We start from the raw sequence: 21,079 nt of genomic DNA, 5'->3' as shown, positions 1-21,079 counted from the left end.
AAGGATTTGGATATCACATCTCATGTTATAGGACGGGTCTCAGGTTTGGTATTAGAAGCATTGAGATATCAAGTCTCATGGTATAAGAAGGGTCTCAGAATTGGAATGGGAAGGAGTTGGATATCACACCTCAAGCTATAGGAAGGGTCTCAGGATTGGAATGGGAAGGAGTTTGATATCACATCTCATGCCATAGTATGGGTCTCAGGTTTGGTAGAAGCATTGGGATATCACATCTCATGCTATCGGAAGGGTATCAGTATTGGATTTGGAAGAAGTTGGATATCCCATCTCATGCTATAGGAAGGGTCTCAGGTTGGAATGGGAAGGAGTTGGATATCACATTTCATGTTATAGGAAGGGTCTCAGGATTGGAATGGGAAGGACTTGGATATCATATCTCATGCTATAGGAAGGCTCTCAGGTTTGGAAGGGGAAGGAGTTGGATATCACATTTCATGTTAGAGGAAGGATCTCAGGTTTGGTATTAGAGGCCTTGAGATATCACATCTCATGCTATAGGAAGGGTCTCAGGATTGGAATGGGAAGGAGTTGGATATCACATCTCAAGCTATAGAAAATATCTCAGGTTTGGTATTAGAAGCATTGAGACATCACATCTCATGTTATAGGAAGGGTCTCAGGATTGGAATGGGAAGAAGTTGGATATCACATCTCATGCTATAGGAAGGGTCTCAGGTTTGGTATAAGCATTGAGATATCACATCTCATGCTATAGGACGGGTCTCAGGATTGGAATGGAAGGAGTTGGATATCACATCTCATGTTATAGGAAGGATCTCAGGTTTGGTATTAGAAGCATTGAGACATCACATCTCATGCTATAGGAAGGGTCTCAGGGTTGGAATGGGAAGGAGTTGGATATCACATCTCATCCAATAGGAAGGGTCTCAGGTTTGGAATGGGAAGGAATTGGATATCACATCTCATGTTATAGGAAGGATCTCAGGTTTGGTATTAGAAGCATTGAGATATCACATCTCATGCTATAGGAAGGGTCTCAGGATTGGAATGTGAAGGATTTGGATATCACTTCTCATGCTAAAGGAAGGGTCTCAGGTTTGGTAGAAGCATTGAGATATCACGTCTCTGCTATCGGAAGGGTCTCAGGATTGGATTGGGAAGGAGTTGGATATCCCTTCTCATGCTATAGGAAGGGTCTCAGGATTTGAATGGCAAGGAGTTGGATATCACATTTCATGCCATAGGAAGGGTCTCAGGTTTGGTATAAGCATTGAGATATCACATCTCGGCTATCGGAAGGGTCTCAGGATTGGATTGGGAAGGAGTTGGATATCCCTTCTCATGCTATAGGAAGTGTCTCAGGTTGGAATGGGAAGGAGTTGGATATCACATCTCATGTTATAGGAAGGGTCTCAGGATTGGAATGGGAAGGATTTGGATATCACATCTCTTGCTATAGGAAGGGTCTCAGGATTGGAATGGGTAGGAGTTGGATATTACTTTCTTGCTTTAGGAAGGGTCTCATGTTTGGAATGGGAAGGAGTTGGATATCACATATGCTATAGTTAGTGTCTCAGGTTTGGAACGGGAAGGAGTTGGATATCACATCTCATGTTATAGGAAGGGTCTCAGGTTTGGTATAAGCATTGAGATATCACATCTCTGCTATCGGAAGCGGCTCAGGATTGGAATGGGAAGGAGTTGGATATCCCATCTCATGTTATAGTAAGAGTCTCTGGTTTGGTATTAGAATCATTGAGATATCACATCGCATGCTGTAGGAAGGGTCTAAGGATTGGAATGGGATGGACTTGGATATCACATCTCATGCTATAGGTAGGCTCTCAGGTTTGGTATAAGCATTGAGATATCACATCTCATGCTATAGGAAGGGTCTCAGGATTGGAATGGGAAGGATTTGGATATCACATTTCATGCTATAGGAAGGGTCTCAGATTTGGTATAAGCATTGAGATATCACATCTCATGCTAAAGGAAGGGTCTCAGGATTGGAATGGGAAGGAGTTGTATATGACATCTCAGGCCGTAGGAAGGGTCTCAGGTTTGGTATAAGCATTGAGATATCACATCTCTGCTATCGGAAGGGTCTCAGGATTGGAATGGGAAGGAGTTGGATATCCCATCTCATGTTATAGGAAGGGTCTCAGGTTTGGTATTAGAAGCATAGAGATATCACATCTCATGCTATAGGAAGGGTCTCAGGATTGGAATGGGAAGGACTTGGATGTCACATCTCATGCTATAGGGAGGGTCTCAAGTTTGATATTAGAAGCATTGAGATAACAAATCTCATGATATCGGAAGGGTCTCAGGATTGGAATGGGAAGGAGTTGGATACCACATCTCATGATAAAGGAAGGGTCTAAGGTTTGGAAGGGGAAGGATTTGGATATCACATCTCATGTTATAGGACGGGTCTCAGGTTTGGTATTAGAAGCATTGAGATATCAAGTCTCATGGTATAAGAAGGGTCTCAGAATTGGAATGGGAAGGAGTTGGATATCACACCTCAAGCTATAGGAAGGGTCTCAGGATTGGAATGGGAAGGAGTTTGATATCACATCTCATGCCATAGTATGGGTCTCAGGTTTGGTAGAAGCATTGGGATATCACATCTCATGCTATCGGAAGGGTATCAGTATTGGATTTGGAAGAAGTTGGATATCCCATCTCATGCTATAGGAAGGGTCTCAGGATTGGAATGGGAAGGACTTGGATATCATATCTCATGCTATAGGACGGGTCTCAGGTTTGTTATTAGAATCATTGATATATCATATTGCATGCTGTTTTTAAAGGGTCTAAGGATTGGAATGGGAAGGACTTGGATATCACATCTCATGCTAAAGGAAGGGTCTCAGGTTTGGTATTAGAAGCATTGAGATATCACATCTCATGCTATAGGAAGGGTCTCAGGATTGGAATGGGAAGTAGTTGGATATCACATCTCATGCTATAGGAAGGGTCTCAGGTTTGGTATAAGCATTGAGATATCACATCTCATGCTATAGGACGGGTCTCAGGATTGGAATGGAAGGAGTTGGATATCACATCTCATGTTATAGGAAGGATCTCAGGTTTGGTATTAGAAGCATTGAGACATCACATCACATGCTATAGGAAGGGTCTCAGGGTTGGAATGGGAAGGAGTTGGATATCACATCTCATCCAATAGGAAGGGTCTCAGGTTTGGAATGGGAAGGAATTGGATATCACATCTCATGTTATAGGAAGGATCTCAGGTTTGGTATTAGAAGCATTGAGATATCACATCTCATGCTATAGGAAGGGTCTCAGGATTGGAATGTGAAGGATTTGGATATCACATCTCATGCTAAAGGAAGGGTCTCAGGTATGGTAGAAGCATTGAGATATCACGTCTCTGCTATCGGAAGGGTCTCAGGATTGGATTGGGAAGGAGTTGGATATCCCTTCTCATGCTATAGGAAGGGTCTCAGGATTTGAATGGGAAGGAGTTGGATATCACATCTCATGTTATAGGAAGGGTCTCAGGATTGGAATGGGAAGGATTTGGATATCACATCTCTTGCTATAGGAAGGGTCTCAGGATTGGAATGGGTAGGAGTTGGATATTACTTTCTTGCTATAGGAAGGGTCTCATGTTTGGAATGGGAAGCAGTTGGATATCACATATGCTATAGTTAGTGTCTCAGGTTTGGAACGGGAAGGAGTTGGATATCACATCTCATGTTATAGGAAGGGTCTCAGGTTTGGTATAAGCATTGAGATATCACATCTCTGCTATCGGAAGCGGCTCAGGATTGGAATGGGAAGGAGTTGGATATCCCATCTCATGTTTTAGGAAGAGTCTCTGGTTTGGTATTAGAATCATTGAGATATCACATTGCATGCTGTAGGAAGGGTCTAAGGATTGGAATGGGATGGACTTGGATATCACATCTCATGCTATAGGTAGGCTCTCAGGTTTGGTATAAGCATTGAGATATCACATCTCATGCTATAGGAAGGGTCTCAGGATTGGAATGGGAAGGAATTGGATATCACATCTCATGCTGTAGGAAGGGTCTCAGATTTGGTATAAGCATTGAGATATCACATCTCATGCTAAAGGAAGGGTCTCAGGATTGGAATGGGAAGGAGTTGTATATGACATCTCAGGCCATAGGAAGGGTCTCAGGTTTGGTATAAGCATTGATATATCACATCTCTGCTATCGGAAGGGTCTCAGGATTGGAATGGGAAGGAGTTGGATATCCCATCTCATGTTATAGGAATGGTCTCAGGTTTGGTATTAGAAGCATAGAGATATCACATCTCATGCTATAGGAAGGGTCTCAGGATTGGAATGGGAAGGACTTGGATGTCACATCTCATGCTGTAGGGAGGGTCTCAAGTTTGATATTAGAAGCATTGAGATAACAAATCTCATGATATCGGAAGGGTCTCAGGATTGGAATGGGAAGGAGTTGGATATCACATCTCATGATAAAGGAAGGGTCTAAGGTTTGGAAGGGGAAGGATTTGGATATCACATCTCATGTTATAGGACGGGTCTCAGGTTTGGTATTAGAAGCATTGAGATATCAAGTCTCATGGTATAAGAAGGGTCTCAGAATTGGAATGGGAAGGAGTTGGATATCACACCTCAAGCTATAGGAAGGGTCTCAGGATTGGAATGGGAAGGAGTTTGATATCACATCTCATGCCATAGCATGGGTCTCAGGTTTGGTAGAAGCATTGGGATATCACATCTCATGCTATCGGAAGGGTATCAGTATTGGATTTGGAAGAAGTTGGATATCCCATCTCATGCTATAGGAAGGGTCTCAGGTTGGAATGGGAAGGAGTTGGATATCACATTTCATGTTATAGGAAGGGTCTCAGGATTGGAATGGGAAGGACTTGGATATCATATCTCATGCTATAGGAAGGCTCTCAGGTTTGGAAGGGGAAGGAGTTGGATATCACATTTCATGTTAGAGGAAGGATCTCAGGTTTGGTATTAGAGGCCTTGAGATATCACATCTCATGCTATAGGAAGGGTCTCAGGATTGGAATGGGAAGGAGTTGGATATCACATCTCAAGCTATAGGAAGGGTCTCAGGTTTGGTATAAGCATTGAGATATCACATCTCATGCTATAGGAAGGGTCTCAGGATTGGAATGGGAAGGAGTTGGATATCACATCTCATGTTATAGGAAATATCTCAGGTTTGGTATTAGAAGCATTGAGACATCACATCTCATGTTATAGGAAGGGTCTCAGGATTGGAATGGGAAGAAGTTGGATATCACATCTCATGCTATAGGAAGGGTCTCAGGTTTGGTATAAGCATTGAGATATCACATCTCATGCTATAGGAAGGGTCTCAGGATTGGAATGGGAAGGAGTTGTATATGACATCTCATGCCATAGGAAGGGTCTCAGGTTTGGTATAAGCATTGAGATATCACATCACATGCTATAGGAAGGGTCTCAGGATTGGAATGGGAAGGACTTGGATATCACATCTCATGCAATAGGCAGGGCCTCAGGTTTGGAAAGGGAAGGAGATGGATATCACATTTCATGTTAGAGATAGGATCTCAGGTTTGGTATTAGAGGCATTGAGATATCACATCTCATGTTATCAGAAGGGTCTCAGGATTGGAATGGGAAGGAGTTGTATATCACATCTCATGCTAAATGGAGGGTCTCAGGTTTGGAAGGGGAAGGATTTGGAAATCACATCTCATGTTATAGGAAGGATCTCAGGTTTGGTATTAGAAGCATTGAGATATCACATCTCATGCTATCGGAAGTATCTCAGGTTTGGTATTAGAGGCATTGAGATATCACATCTCATGCTATCATAAGGGTCTCAGGATTGGAATGGGAAGGAGTTGGATATCACATCTCATGTTATTGGAAGGATCGCAGGTTTGGTATTAGAAGCATTGAGACATCACATCTCATGCTATAGGAAGGGTCTCAGGATTGGAATGGGAAGGAGTTGGATATCATATCTCATGCTATAGGAAGGGTCTCAGATTTGGTATAAGCATTGAGATATCACATCTCATGCTATAGGAAGGGTCTCAGGATTGGATTGGGAAGGAGTTGTATATGACATCTCATGTTATAGGAAGGGTCTCAGGTTTGGTATTAGAAGCATTGAGATATCACATCTCATGCTATAGGAAGGGTCTCAGGATTGGAATGGGGAGGACTTGGATGTCACATCTCATGCTATAGGGAGGGTCTCAAGTTTGATATTAGAAGCATTGAGATAACAAATCTCATGATATCGGAAGGGTCTCAGGATTGGAATGGGAAGGAGTTGGATATCACATCTCATGATAAAGGAAGGGTCTAAGGTTTGGAAGGGGAAAGATTTGGATATCACATCTCATGTTATAGGACGGGTCTCAGGTTTGGTATTAGAAGCATTGAGATATCAAGTCTCATGGCATAGGAAGGGTCTCAGAATTGGAATGGGAAGGAGTTGGATATCACATCTCAAGCTATAGGAAGAGTCTCAGGATTGGAATGGGAATGAGTTTGATATCACATCTCATGCCATAGTATGGGTCTCAGGTTTGGTAGAAGCATTGGGATATCACAATTCATGCTATTGGAAGGGTATCAGTATTGGATTTCGAAGGAGTTGGATATCCCATCTCATGCTATAGGAAGGGTCTCAGGTTTGAATGGGAAGGAGTTGGATATCACATTTCATGTTATAGGAAGGGTCTCAGGATTGGAATGGGAAGGACTTGGATATCATATCTCATGCTATAGGAAGGCTCTCATGTTTGGAAGGGGAAGGAGTTGGATATCTCATTTCATGTTAGAGGAAGGATCTCAGGTTTGGTATTAGAGGCCTTGAGATATCACATCTCATGCTATAGGAAGGGTCTCAGGATTGGAATGGGAAGGAGTTGGATATCACATCTCAAGCTTTAGGAAGGGTCTCAGGTTTGGTATAAGCATTGCGATAGCACATCTCATGCTATAGGAAGGGTCTCAGTATTGGAATGGGAAGGAGTTGGATATCACATCTCATGTTATAGGAAAGATCTCAGGTTTTGTATTAGAAGCATTGAGACATCACATCTCATGTTATAGGAAGGGTCTCAGGATTGGAATGGGAAGAAGTTGGATATCACATCTCATGCTATAGGAAGGGTCTCAGGTTTGGAAGGGGAAGGAGTTGGATATCCAATCTCATGTTATAGGACTGGTCACAGGTTTTGTATTAGAAGCATTGAGATATCACATCGCATGCTGTAGGAAGGTTCTCAGGTTTGGTATTAGAAGCATTGAGACATCACATCTCATGCTATAGGAAGGGTCTCAGGATTGGAATGGGAAGGAGTTGGATATCACATCTCATGTTATAGGAAGGATCTCAGGTTTGGTATTAGAAGCATTGAGACATCACATCTCATGCTATAGGAAGGGTCTCAGGATTGGAATGGGAAGGAGTTGGATATCACATCTCATGCTATAGGAAGGGTCTCACATTTGGTATAAGCATTGAGATATCACATCTCATGCTATAGGAAGGGTCTCAGGATTGGATTGGGAAGGAGTTGTATATGACATCTCAGGCAATAGGAAGGGTCTCAGGATTGGTATAAGCATTGAGATATCACATCTCTGCTATCGGAAGGGTCTCAGGATTGGAATGGGAAGGAGTTGGATATCCCATCTCATGTTATAGGAAGGGTCTCAGGTTTGGTATTAGAAGCATTGAGATATCACATCTCATGCTATAGGAAGGGTCTCAGGATTGGAATGGGGAGGACTTGGATGTCACATCTCATGCTATAGGGAGGGTCTCAAGTTTGATATTAGAAGCATTGAGATAACAAATCTCATGATATCGGAAGGGTCTCAGGATTGGAATGGGAAGGAGTTGGATATCACATCTCATGATAAAGGAAGGGTCTAAGGTTTGGAAGGGGAAAGATTTGGATATCACATCTCATGTTATAGGACGGGTCTCAGGTTTGGTATTAGAAGCATTGAGATATCAAGTCTCATGGCATAGGAAGGGTCTCAGAATTGGAATGTGAAGGAGTTGGATATCACATCTCAAGCTATAGGAAGAGTCTCAGGATTGGAATGGGAAGGAGTTTGATATCACATCTCATGCCATAGTATGGGTCTCAGGTTTGGTAGAAGCATTGGGATATCACATCTCATGCTATTGGAAGGGTATCAGTATTGGATTTGGAAGGAGTTGGATATCACATTTCATGTTATAGGAAGGGTCTCAGGTTGGAATGGGAAGGAGTTGGATATCACATTTCATGTTATATGAAGGGTCTCAGGATTGGAATGGGAAGGACTTGGATATCATATCTCATGCTATAGGAAGGCTCTCAGGTTTGGAAGGGGAAGGAGTTGGATATCACATTTCATGTTAGAGGAAGGATCTCAGGTTTGGTATTAGAGGCCTTGAGATATCCCATCTCATGCTATAGGAAGGGTCTCAGGATTGGAATGGGAAGGAGTTGGATATCACATCTCAAGCTTTAGGAAGGGTCTCAGGTTTGGTATAAGCATTGAGATAGCACATCTCATGCTATAGGAATGGTCTCAGGATTGGAATGGGAAGGAGTTGGATATCACATCTCATGTTATAGGAAGAATCTCAGGTTTGGTATTAGAAGCATTGAGACATCACATCTCATGCTATAGGAAGGGTCTCAGGATTGGAATGGGAAGGAGTTGGATGTCACATCTCATGCTATAGGAACGGTCTCAGATTTGGTATAAGCATTGAGATATCACATCTCTGCTATCGGAAGGGTCTCAGGATTGGAATGGGAAGGAGTTGGATATCCCATCTCATGCTATAGGGAGGGTCTCAATTTTGATATTAGAAGCATTGAGATAACAAATCTCATGATATCGGAAGGGTCTCAGGATTGGAATGGGAAGGAGTTGGATATCACATCTCATGATAAAGGAAGGGTCTAAGGTTTGGAAGGGGAAAGATTTGGATATCACATCTCATGTTATAGGACGGGTTTCAGGTTTGGTATTAGAAGCATTGAGATATCAAGTCTCATGGTATAGGAAGGGTCTCAGAATTGGAATGGGAAGGAGTTGGATATCACATCTCAAGCTATAGGAAGAGTCTCAGGATTGGAATGGGAAGGAGTTTGATATCACATCTCATGCCATAGTATGGTTCTCAGGTTTGATAGAAGCATTGGGATATCACATCTCATGCTATTGGAAGGGTATCAGTATTGGATTTGGAAGGAGTTGGATATCCCATCTCATGCTATAGGAAGGGTCTCAGGTTGGAATGGGAAGGAGTTGGATATCACATTTCATGTTATAGGAAGGGTCTCAGGATTGGAATGGGAAGGACTTGGATATCATATCTCATGCTATAGGAAGGCTCTCAGGTTTGGAAGGAGAAGGAGTTGGATATCACATTTCATGTTAGAGGAAGGATCTCAGGTTTGGTATTAGAGGCCTTGAGATATCACATCTCATGCTATAGGAAGGGTCTCAGGTTGGAATGGGAAGGAGTTGGATATCACATTTCATGTTATAGGAAGGGTCTCAGGATTGGAATGGGAAGGAGTTGGATATCACATCTCAAGCTTTAGGAAGGGTCTCAGGTTTGGTATAAGCATTGAGATAGCACATCTCATGCTATAGGAAGGGTCTCAGGATTGGAATGGGAAGGAGTTGGATATCACATCTCATGTTATAGGAAAGATCTCAGGTTTGGTATTAGAAGCATTGAGACATCACATCTCATGTTATAGGAAGGGTCTCAGGATTGGAATGGGAAGAAGTTGGATATCACATCTCATGCTATAGAAAGGGTCTCAGGTTTGGAAGGGGAAGGAGTTGGATATCCAATCTCATGCTATAGGAAGGCTCTCAGGTTTGGAAGGAGAAGGAGTTGGATATCACATTTCATGTTAGAGGAAGGATCTCAGGTTTGGTATTAGAGGCCTTGAGATATCACATCTCATGCTATAGGAAGGGTCTCAGGTTGGAATGGGAAGGAGTTGGATATCACATTTCATGTTATAGGAAGGGTCTCAGGATTGGAATGGGAAGGAGTTGGATATCACATCTCAAGCTTTAGGAAGGGTCTCAGGTTTGGTATAAGCATTGAGATAGCACATCTCATGCTATAGGAAGGGTCTCAGGATTGGAATGGGAAGGAGTTGGATATCACATCTCATGTTATAGGAAAGATCTCAGGTTTGGTATTAGAAGCATTGAGACATCACATCTCATGTTATAGGAAGGGTCTCAGGATTGGAATGGGAAGAAGTTGGATATCACATCTCATGCTATAGAAAGGGTCTCAGGTTTGGAAGGGGAAGGAGTTGGATATCCAATCTCATGTTATAGGACTGGTCTCAGGTTTGGTATTAGAAGCATTGAGATATCACATCGCATGCTGTAGGAAGGTTCTCAGGTTTGGAATGGGGAGGAATTGGATATCACATCTCATGTCATAGGAAGGATCTCAGGTTTGGTATTAGAAGCATTGAGATATCACATCTCATGCTATAGGAATGGTCTCAGGATTGGAATGGGAAGGAGTTGGATATTACATTCCTGCTATAGGAAGGGTCTCATGTTTGGAATGGGAATGTGTTGGATATCACATATGCTATAGGAAGGGTCTCAGGTTTGGAACGGGAAGGAGTTGGATATCACATCTCATGTTATAGGAAGGGTCTCAGGTTTGGTATAAGCATTGAGATATCACATCTCTGCTATCAGAAGTGTCTCAGGATTGGAATGGGAAGGTGTTGGATATCCCATCTCATGTTATAGGACGGGTCTCAGGTTTGTTATTAGAATCATTGAGATATCATATTACATGCTTTAGGAAGGGTCTAAGGATTGGAATGGGAAGGAGTTGGATATCCCATCTCATGTTATAGGAAGGGTCTCAGGTTTGGTATAAGCATTGAGATATCACATCTCATGCTATAGGAAGGGTCTCAGGATTGGAATGGGAAGGAGTTGGATATCACATCTCATGCTATAGGGAGGGTCTCAAGTTTGATATTAGAAGCATTGAGATATCATATCTCATGCTATAGGAAGGGTCTCAGGATTGGAATGGGAAGGAGTTGGATATCACATCTCATGCTATAGGAAGGGTCTCAAGTTTGGTATAAGCAGTGAGATATCACATCTCATGCTATAGGAAGTGTCTCAGGATTGGAATGGGAAGGAGTTGGATATCACATCTCATGTTATAGGAAGGATCTCAGGTTTGGTATAAGCATTGAGATATCACATCTCTACTATCGGAAGGGTCTCAGGATTGGAATGGGAAGGAGTTGGATATTCCCATCTCATGTTATAGGAAGGGTCTGAGGTTTGGTATTAGAAGCATTGAGATATCACATCTCATGCTATAGGAAGGGTCTCAGGATTGGAACGGGAAGGACTTGGATATCACATCTCATGCTATAAGGAGGGTCTCAAGTTTGATATTAGAAGAATTGAGATATCACATCTCATGATATCGGAAGGGTCTCAGGGATGGAATGGGAAGGAGTTGGATATCACATCTCATGATAAAGGAAGTGTCTAAGGTTTGGAAGGGGAAGGAGTTTGATATCACATCTCATGCCATAGTATGGGTCTCAGGTTTGGTAGAAGCATTGGGATATCCCATCTCATGCTATAGGAAGGGTCTCAGGTTGGAATGGGAAGGAGTTGGATATCACATCTCATGTTATAGGAAGGGTCTCAGGATTGGAATTAGAAGGACTTGGATATCACATCTCATGCTATAGGAAGGCTCTCAGGTTTGGAAGGGGAAAGAGTTGGATATCAGATTTCATGTTAGAGGTAGGATCTCAGGTTTGGTATTAGAGGCATTGAGATATCACATCTCATGCTATCAGAAGGGTCTCAGGAATGGAATGGGAAGGAGTTGGATATCACATCTCATGCTAAAGGGAGGGTCTCAGGTTTGGAAGGGGAAGGATTTGGATATCACATCTCATGTTATCGGAAGGATCTCACGTTTGGTATTAGAAGTATTGAGATATCATATCTCATGCTATAGGAAGGGTCTCAGGATTGGAATGGGAAGGAGTTGGATATCACATCTCATGCTATAGGGAGGGTCTCAGGATTGGAATGGGAAGGACTTAGATATCACATATCATGCTATAGGGAGGGTCTCAGTTTTGATATTAGAAGCATTGAGATATCACATCTCATGCTATCGGAAGGGTCTCAGGATTGGAATGGGAAGGAGTTGGATATCCCATCTCATGTTATAGGAAGGGTCTCAGGTTTGGTATTAGAAGCATTGAGATATCACATCTCATGCTATAGGAAGGGTCTCAGGATTGGAATGGGAAGGACTTGGATGTCACATCTCATGCTATAGGGAGGGTCTCAAGTTTGATATTAGAAGCATTGAGATAACAAATCTCATGATATCAGAAGGGTCTCAGGATTGGAATGGGAAGGAGTTGGATATCACATCTCATGATAAAGGACGGGAATGCTTATACCAAACCTGAGAGCCTACCTATAGCATGAGATGTGATATCCAAGTCCATCCCATTCCAATCCTTAGACCCTTCCTACAGCATGCGATGTGATATCTCAATGATTCTAATACCAAACCAGAGACTCTTCCTATAACATGAGATGGGATATCCAACTCCTTCCCATTCCAATCCTGAGCCGCTTCCGATAGCAGAGATGTGATATCTCAATGCTTATACCAAACCTGAGACCCTTCCTATAACATGAGATGGGAATATCCAACTCCTTCCCATTCCAATCCTGAGACCCTTCCGATAGCAGAGATGTGATATCTCAATGCTTATACCAAACCTGAGACCCTTCCTATGGCATGAGATGTGATATCCAACTCCTTGCCATTCAAATCCTGAGACCCTTCCTATAGCATGAGAAGGGATATCCAACTCCTTCCCAATCCAATCCTGAGACCCTTCCGATAGCAGAGACGTGATATCTCAATGCTTCTACCAAACCTGAGACCCTTCCTTTAGCATGAGATGTGATATCCAAATCCTTCATATTCCAATCCTGAGACCCTTCCTATAGCATGAGATGTGATATCTCAATGCTTCTAATACCAAACCTGAGATCCTTCCTATAACATGAGATGTGATATCCAACTCCTTCCCATTCCAATCCTGAGACCCTTCCTATAGCATGAGATATGATATCTCAATACTTCTAATACCAAACGTGAGATCCTTCCGATAACATGAGATGTGATATCCAAATCCTTCCCCTTCCAAACCTGAGACCCTCCCTTTAGCATGAGATGTGATATCCAACTCCTTCCCATTCCAATCCTGAGACCCTTCTGATAGCATGAGATGTGATATCTCAATGCTTCTAATACCAAACCTGAGATCCTTCCGATAGCATGAGATGTGATATCTCAATGCTTCTAATACCAAACCTGAGATCCTTCCTATAACATGAGATGTGATATCCAAATCCTTCCCCTTCCAAACCTGAGACCCTCCCTTTAGCATGAGATGTGATATCCAACTCCTTCCCATTCCATTCCTGAGACCCTTCTGATAGCATGAGATGTGATATCTCAATGATTCTAATACCAAACCTGAGACCCGTAATATAACATGAGATGTGATATCCAAATCCTTCCCCTTCCAAACCTTAGACCCTTCCTTTATCATGAGATGTGATATCCAACTCCTTCCCATTCCAATCCTGAGACCCTTCCGATATGAGATGTGATATCTCAAAGCTTCTAATATCAAACTTGAGACCCTCCCTATAGCATGAGATGTGATATCCAAGTCCTTCCCATTCCAATCCTGAGACCCTTCCTATAGCATGAGATGTGATATCTCAATGCTTCTAATACCAAACCTGAGACCCTTCCTATAACATGAGATGGGAATATCCAACTCCTTCCCATTCCAATCCTGAGACCCTTCCGATAGCAGAGATGTGATATCTCAATGCTTATACCAAACCTGAGACCCTTCCTATGGCATGAGATGTGATATCCAACTCCTTGCCATTCAAATCCTGAGACCCTTCCTATAGCATGAGAAGGGATATCCAACTCCTTCCCAATCCAATCCTGAGACCCTTCCGATAGCAGAGACGTGATATCTCAATGCTTCTACCAAACCTGAGACCCTTCCTTTAGCATGAGATGTTTTATCCAAATCCTTCACATTCCAATCCTGAGACCCTTCCTATAGCATGAGATGTGATATCTCAATAACAGGAGATACGTCCTATAACATGAGATATGATATCCAAATCCTTCCCCTTCCAAACCTGAGACCCTTCCTTTAGCATGAGATGTGATATCCAAATCCTTCCCATTTCAATCTTGAGACCCTTCCTATAACATGAGATGTGATATCCAACTCCTACCCATTCCAACCTGAGACCCTTCCTATAGCATGAGAAGGGATATCCAACTCCTTCCCAATCCAATCCTGAGACCCTTCCGATAGCAGAGACGTGATATCTCAATGCTTCTACCAAACCTGAGACCCTTCCTTTAGCATGAGATGTTTTATCCAAATCCTTCACATTCCAATCCTGAGACCCTTCCTATAGCATGAGATGTGATATCTCAATAACAGGAGATACGTCCTATAACATGAGATATGATATCCAAATCCTTCCCCTTCCAAACCTGAGACCCTTCCTTTAGCATGAGATGTGATATCCAAATCCTTCCCATTTCAATCTTGAGACCCTTCCTATAACATGAGATGTGATATCCAACTCCTACCCATTCCAACCTGAGACCCTTCCTATAGCATGAGAAGGGATATCCAATTCCTTCCCAATCCAATCCTTAGACCCTTCCGATAGCAGAGATGTGATATCTCAATGCTTATACCAAACCTGAGACCCTTCCTTTAGCATGAGATGTGATATCCAAATCCTTCACATTACAATCCTGAGACCCTTCTTATAGCATGAGATGTGATATCTCAATGCTTCTAATACAAAACCTGAGATCCTTCCTATAACATGAGATGTGATATCCAAGTCCTTCCCATTCCAATCCTGAGACCCTTCCTATAACATGAGATGTGATATCCAACTCCTTCTATTCCAACCTGAGACCCTTCCTATAACATGAGACGTGATATCCAACTCCTTCCCAATCCAATCCTTAGACCCTTCCGATAGCAGAGATGTGATATCTCAATGCTTATACCAAACCTGATGACCCTTCCTATGGCATTAGATGTGATATCCAACTCCTTCCCATTCCAATCCTGAGTTCCTTCCTATAGCATGAGATGTGATATCTCAATGCTTCTATCAAACCTGATACCCTTCCTTTAGCATGAGATGTGATATTCAACTCCTTCCCATTCCAATCCTGAGACCCTTCCTGTTAGGAAAGATTTCGTTATTGTAGGGAACTTTCCTTCCATGTGGCAACCCCTAAACTTTTTGCTATTGTTTTCAACCTGTTTTCTTGACTTTGCCAGAGAAGTGCAGCCTTCTGCTGTACTCCTCTGGGCTTTCGCTCCTTTCTTACGGGGAAACTGACATGCCCTTAAGACAGTCAGTACCGGGGAACGCTGTTTCCCGTAGTTTCTTTTATCGTGTCGCCATTTTAGTGCAACACGACACAAGAGGGCACTGTAAGCTAAGTTACAGCTCTCTTGGGTCTCTAGCCTTCTACAGACCCTAGACACTCTTATAGGATGGTTTTTGGATCGGTGCAAGTCATTCAGGGACTGGGCTGGTGGCAGCGATCATTTGGTTTATTTTGAGCTCCTTTTGCCGTTCTGAGCACCTTTTTGCCGCGAACACAAAAGGGTGGCCCGGCTACCCAAAATGGCCGGACCACGAGGCTCCTTTGTCTCGTCCACTGTCCGTCTTGCTCCCTTTACCTTCCCCCGGGTCAGGCGACCCGGGGCCTTCCTTATTTGGGCATGTAGTTTCCCGCGAAACACGGTTGCTTTCGCGGGCTTCTACATGTCGTTTGAGTGCCCCCAGGATGTGGGCTGGGCTGTCTGGTCCCAATACACATCCTGGGTGCCAGAGAGTCTAGGGTGGTGTGAATGCCTGGGACCACTGTGGTCCGTGATTGGTCCACGTATGGTATGTGTGTTGATGAGCGGATCTCCCATTGGCTCCCCTCCGTTTTGGCGCGAAGGGAACCGTGGATAAGAGGGAGCTGGAAACACCACTACCAGGTCGATCTCCTGAGTTCTTACGAACCCAGGGATACAGGAGCCAAGTATCCTGCGAACACGAGGCTGGACCGAGGAATCGCTGGTGACCCCCTGAAGAACTTCTGCTCCTCATTGCTGTCGTCCGGTGAAGCCCTTTCCACCTAAGATCGAACAAGAAGGCCTGTACTGGCGCTTCGACCTATTGGAATAGCAGGACCAGCTATTCCCGGCACCTTCATCAACTCCTGCTGTAAGCCTTCGGAAGTGTCTCTGGGCCATCCAGTTGACTGACCAGCTTACTAAGGAGGCCTGCTCTGTAATCGCCGACAGGTTGGGTGGTATTCTGAGTCCGGGGCATGCTCACACGCTTCGTTTGCTTAGCAGTCCTAAGCTAGAGGTGAGCAGTGCTCGTTTGGCTTGAATACACCCGGCCGTTCCGTTGCCCTGCTGTGGCGACAAAACTGTGCTTGTTTCTTCGATCGGGACGTCTTTTTACTCTGCACGACGACGAGACGTTCCCTGCTCTTCAGAACCTGCCAGAAGCTGTATCTATCGAGGAGAAGCTCGGGCCTGCTTGCTTCGGGGACCGGTGAGTAGATTAGCTAGGATCTGGTCGCCCTCCTGCAGTGCCCCTTGCTTTTCCCCGCTGTAAATACAGCACCCCTTGTCCGTACTCGCGCCCTGCTTCTTCCTCACAGTGGAGGCTGCGCTAGAGTCGCGGACCGTGTTCTCCTTCATTAGAGCTCCCTACAGAGCTGTTCAACGTCCTCCGAAGAGCTTCACCTTCTGCCCATTGGCACCGGCGTGTGCAGGTACTTTTGAGCGCTAGGCTCCACTCTTCGTAGGGATTGGACTACCATCTAGTTAGGGGCCTCAGAAGGCGGACATATCACACGCATTGGTTCGCACTGCCTGTTTTCCTTCCCCTGCAGGTGGATAACATATTTCGTGCTGCTAATGCTGTGAAACTGTGTATTCTGTATATATATTGGGTGGATAGTGTATGTGTTGGTTTAATATCGTTGTATATTGCTGCTTTTACTGTAGTTATTAGTTTCAAGGCCTTATAATAAATGTGTATCTATTTTTGATATAAACAACTGTTTGGAGTAGTTTGTAAGCGCTCTTGCTTTGGGTGCTCATTGCGGGCTTTCAGTCACCCTCACCCCTCTTGAGACCTAGTCTTGACCGCCGCGATCGCTACCTTGATTGGTCTGGCTTGTCCAGAGGTTACCCTGTTCCAAGTAATTAGGTTGGCCTTCTGAACCTCTGCGCCACCAGGACAGAGTTCAGAAATCCGTCTTAACAAATTGGTGTACAGCGGTGGGATACGACTGAAGGTATCCAGTGTTGCGCACGAGCTAAGGCGTTTTCAGGTTATTCCAACCAGGACACGCAGTAAAGTATTGAATATAACGTTAAAAAGGCCATAGTCCTATCGACAGTATGGAAACGAATACTTTATTAACCTTAAATGCTTCGAAATCTGAAACATTGAAGAAGATGTGTGCGGAGAGAGGGGTTTCCTCTCAAGGCACTAAATTGGAAATGATCCAGAGAATCGTGGCGTGGCAAGAAGCGCAGCTTGACGCTATAACTTCCGAGGACAGTGCAGAAGGTGGTGGGGCTGCTCTCACTGGCAGAACCGACGGTTCTGCCGCTGCACTGATCCATCACGACCACGAGGACAGGGAGGATGTAATGTCTAACGTTTCCTCTGCCAGTGTTGATGGGGAGGCTATGCTTGAATTCAAGAAGCAAGAGCTGCGGTTTAGGCAGCAGGAGCTTGAATTCAGCATAGCCAAACTGAAAATCGACCAGGCAGAAAAACAAAAAGACAGGGATCACCAGTTGGAACTGGCCAAGCTTCAGTTCGCAAATGGGTCCAAGGGTCCTGGACATGGTTCTGGGGCTTCCTCTCATCCACGGTTTCCAAAAGATCTGCTCAGTGTGTATGAGGAACGAAATGACATTATGGACTGGTTAAATGCGTTTGAGTATGCATGCGAGGTTCAAGAGGTTGATAATGCGGATAAGATTGCATGGTTACTCAGCAGACTGCCCCATTCTGGTTGCAGTGCCATTATGGAAATGTCGAAGGCTGAGCGCGCTGATTTTGCAATGTTGAAGCAGACTCTCATTTTAAAGTTTGGGAAGACTCCGACCCAATATTTGAAAAGGTTTAGAGAGTATAAGAAAAAGGAAGGTGGTACTTGGGTGTCGTATGTAGCTGAGTCCCTAAAAAACTTAACTGGCTGGGTTGAAGGTTATAAGGTTTCTACCTTCGAAGGCATGATCAATCTGGTCATGCTGGAACACATTTTTGCTTCTTCTTCCCCGGAGCTTAAGCAGCATTTGGCCGATTCGAAGGAGATAGATCCTAAGAAGCTGGCCATTGCAGCAGACTTATGGGTGTCACATCGAGTGTCCCATAAGGACAAAACTCATCCTGGTAAGCAGGAGGAAGGGAAAAAGACCAAAGATATGGAGGGTGGGGAATCTGCTAAATCATCTTCCCATAAGGGCCACAAAAAGAAAAATAAGGGTAAGCCATCCGAGAACTCACAGGGTAGTGGAGGTTCGCCTCCGAAACAGAACTCTGGTTATAATAAGCCTCCCTACGTAAACAGACCCAATGGGGCTTGTTTTTCTTGTGGAGCAACTGACCATGTGAAGGGGGATCCCCGTTGTAAGGTTAGACCTTTGGGGGTCCACTCCGCTAATCTGGCCTTCTCCTCCTACGAGGAAGAAGAGATTACAGGAGCATCCTTCTCCTCAGACTCATTTCCCAGCGGAATAGAGGCTGAGGTAGTTTTAGTGTCCCTGGGTTCCTGGGAGCCTAAAGTCGCAGAGGCGTATGCTAGGATTCCGGATAATACCAAGCACTACTTTAAAGACAGTGTGCTGATCAATGGAGTGGATACTCCAGCTCTTAGGGATAGTGGGTGCAGTCGAACTGTAGTGGATTCTACCTTGGTAGACTCAGAGGAAGTTGCCAGAGCTACTCTGATGCCCACTAAGTTGGCTGACGGCCCCCTCCGTATGTTTCCCGTGATCCCTGTTAATCTAACTTTAAATGGTACAGCAGTTAGGATTCCAGTAAGCATTCAGAGAAACGTCCCGGGAAAGGTCTTGTTGGGCAATGATCTCAGAGCTCTAGGGCTCGTAGGAGACACTGCCGAAAGACCCTACACACGGTCTCAAGCACGGGCAGCATTGGCCAAGTCCAATACGCCGCCCCAGCCGAAGGGGAAACCCAAGGCGAAAGGAGTCAACAAGTCCCGACGGGGGAAAGAGAATATTCCCCCGAACTCGCCTACCACTGCGGTGGAGGGAGTTGGTCAATCGCCCGAGCCTGACGAGGAGGTGGCGATGCCTGAAGTGTTCGACCCCAACGACCATCCTGAACTAAAAGACTTGTTAGTTGAAGGAGGTCCTGATAGGGACGACTTCAGTAAGGGCCAACGTGAGTGCCCATCTCTGGAAGGCCTAAGGAGACAGGCCTGCTCCCAGCTTGAGGGTGAACCTCCTGGGAAGCATCGGATTTATTGGGAAGGTGGACTCCTGTACAGTGAGCCCACAGAGTCTACAGAAGGAGACCATAGGAGGTTGGTGGTTCCCCTTTCTGTTAGACCCTTCCTCCTGCAGTTGGCGCATGAAGTTCCCCTTGCTGGTCACCTTGGAATGAAGAGGACCAAGCAAAGGTTATCTATGCACTTCTACTGGCCCAAGATGGGGGTGCAAGTAGAAAGTCACTGCAGGAGTTGTGCCTCCTGCCAGTTGTCTGGTAAGGTTGGCGCGACAATCCAAGCTCCGTTGGTACCGCTCCCAGTTGTGGGGGTACCATTTGAAAGGGTAGGGATCGACATCGTTGGTCCCCTTGACCCGCAAACATCCTCAGGCAATAGGTTTATCCTGGTGCTGGTCGACCATGCAACCAGGTATCCTGAGGCCATCCCATTAAAGACTGTAACTGCCAAGTCAGTTGCAAAAGCGTTACTCGGCATATTTACTAGGGTTGGCTTCCCTAAAGAAGTTGTGTCAGATCGTGGCAGCAACTTTATGTCGAAGTATATGCAGGCTATGTGGAAAGAATGTGGGGTCACCTACAAGTTCTCTTCTGCATACCACCCCCAGACCAATGGTCTGGTGGAGCGTTTCAACAGAACGCTAAAGAGCATGATTGGGGCTCTGGAGGAGCCCCAGAGGAGGAAATGGGACCTTCTTTTACCATGCTTGTTGTTTGCCTACAGAGAGGTACCACAGGAGGGTGTTGGCTTCAGCCCCTTCGAACTTCTGTTCGGTCATCCCGTACGGGGACCCTTAGCCATCGTCAAAGAGGGATGGGAGATGCCCACTCCCCCTGTTACTACCAATGTAGTTGACTATGTGCTAGGGCTCAGAAAACGGATGGTACTCCTGATGGGCTTGGCTAGTGAAAAGTTGAAGGCCGGACAAGCGCTGGTGAAACATTGGTACGACCAGAAAGCTTCCTTAATTCACTTTACCCCTGGTCAGCAAGTCCTGATCATGAACCCTATAAGGCCTCGCGCTTTACAGGACAAATGGTCAGGCCCTTACACAGTGGTGGAGCCCCTGGGTGAGGTGAACTATTTAGTGGACCTTGGAAGGCCTGGACAGGCTCCAAAAGTGTTCCACGTAAATAGGCTGAAGGCTTTCGTCCCAAGAGTCGAAATCGCAGCACTGCTACTGGCGTCAGACGTTGAGGAAGAGGAGTCAGAACCTCTTCCCGACCTGTTCCAAAGCGGTCCTTCAGATAGCTCCGTTGAGGGTGTCCGAGTGGCCCCTCACCTGACTTCTGATCAGCAGGCTGAGGTGAAAAGTTTGCTTAGGCAGTTTTCCCCCCTGTTTTCACAGTCGCCTGGTTTGACACCTTGGTGCAAACATAACA

This window comes from Ambystoma mexicanum, chromosome 13, assembly GCF_040938575.1.
Source record: "Ambystoma mexicanum isolate Mex_15411 chromosome 13, UKY_AmexF1_1, whole genome shotgun sequence".
NCBI lineage: Eukaryota > Metazoa > Chordata > Amphibia > Caudata > Ambystomatidae > Ambystoma > Ambystoma mexicanum.
The sequence above is the reverse complement of the archived record's forward strand: the minus strand, read 5'-3'. Positions refer to the sequence as shown.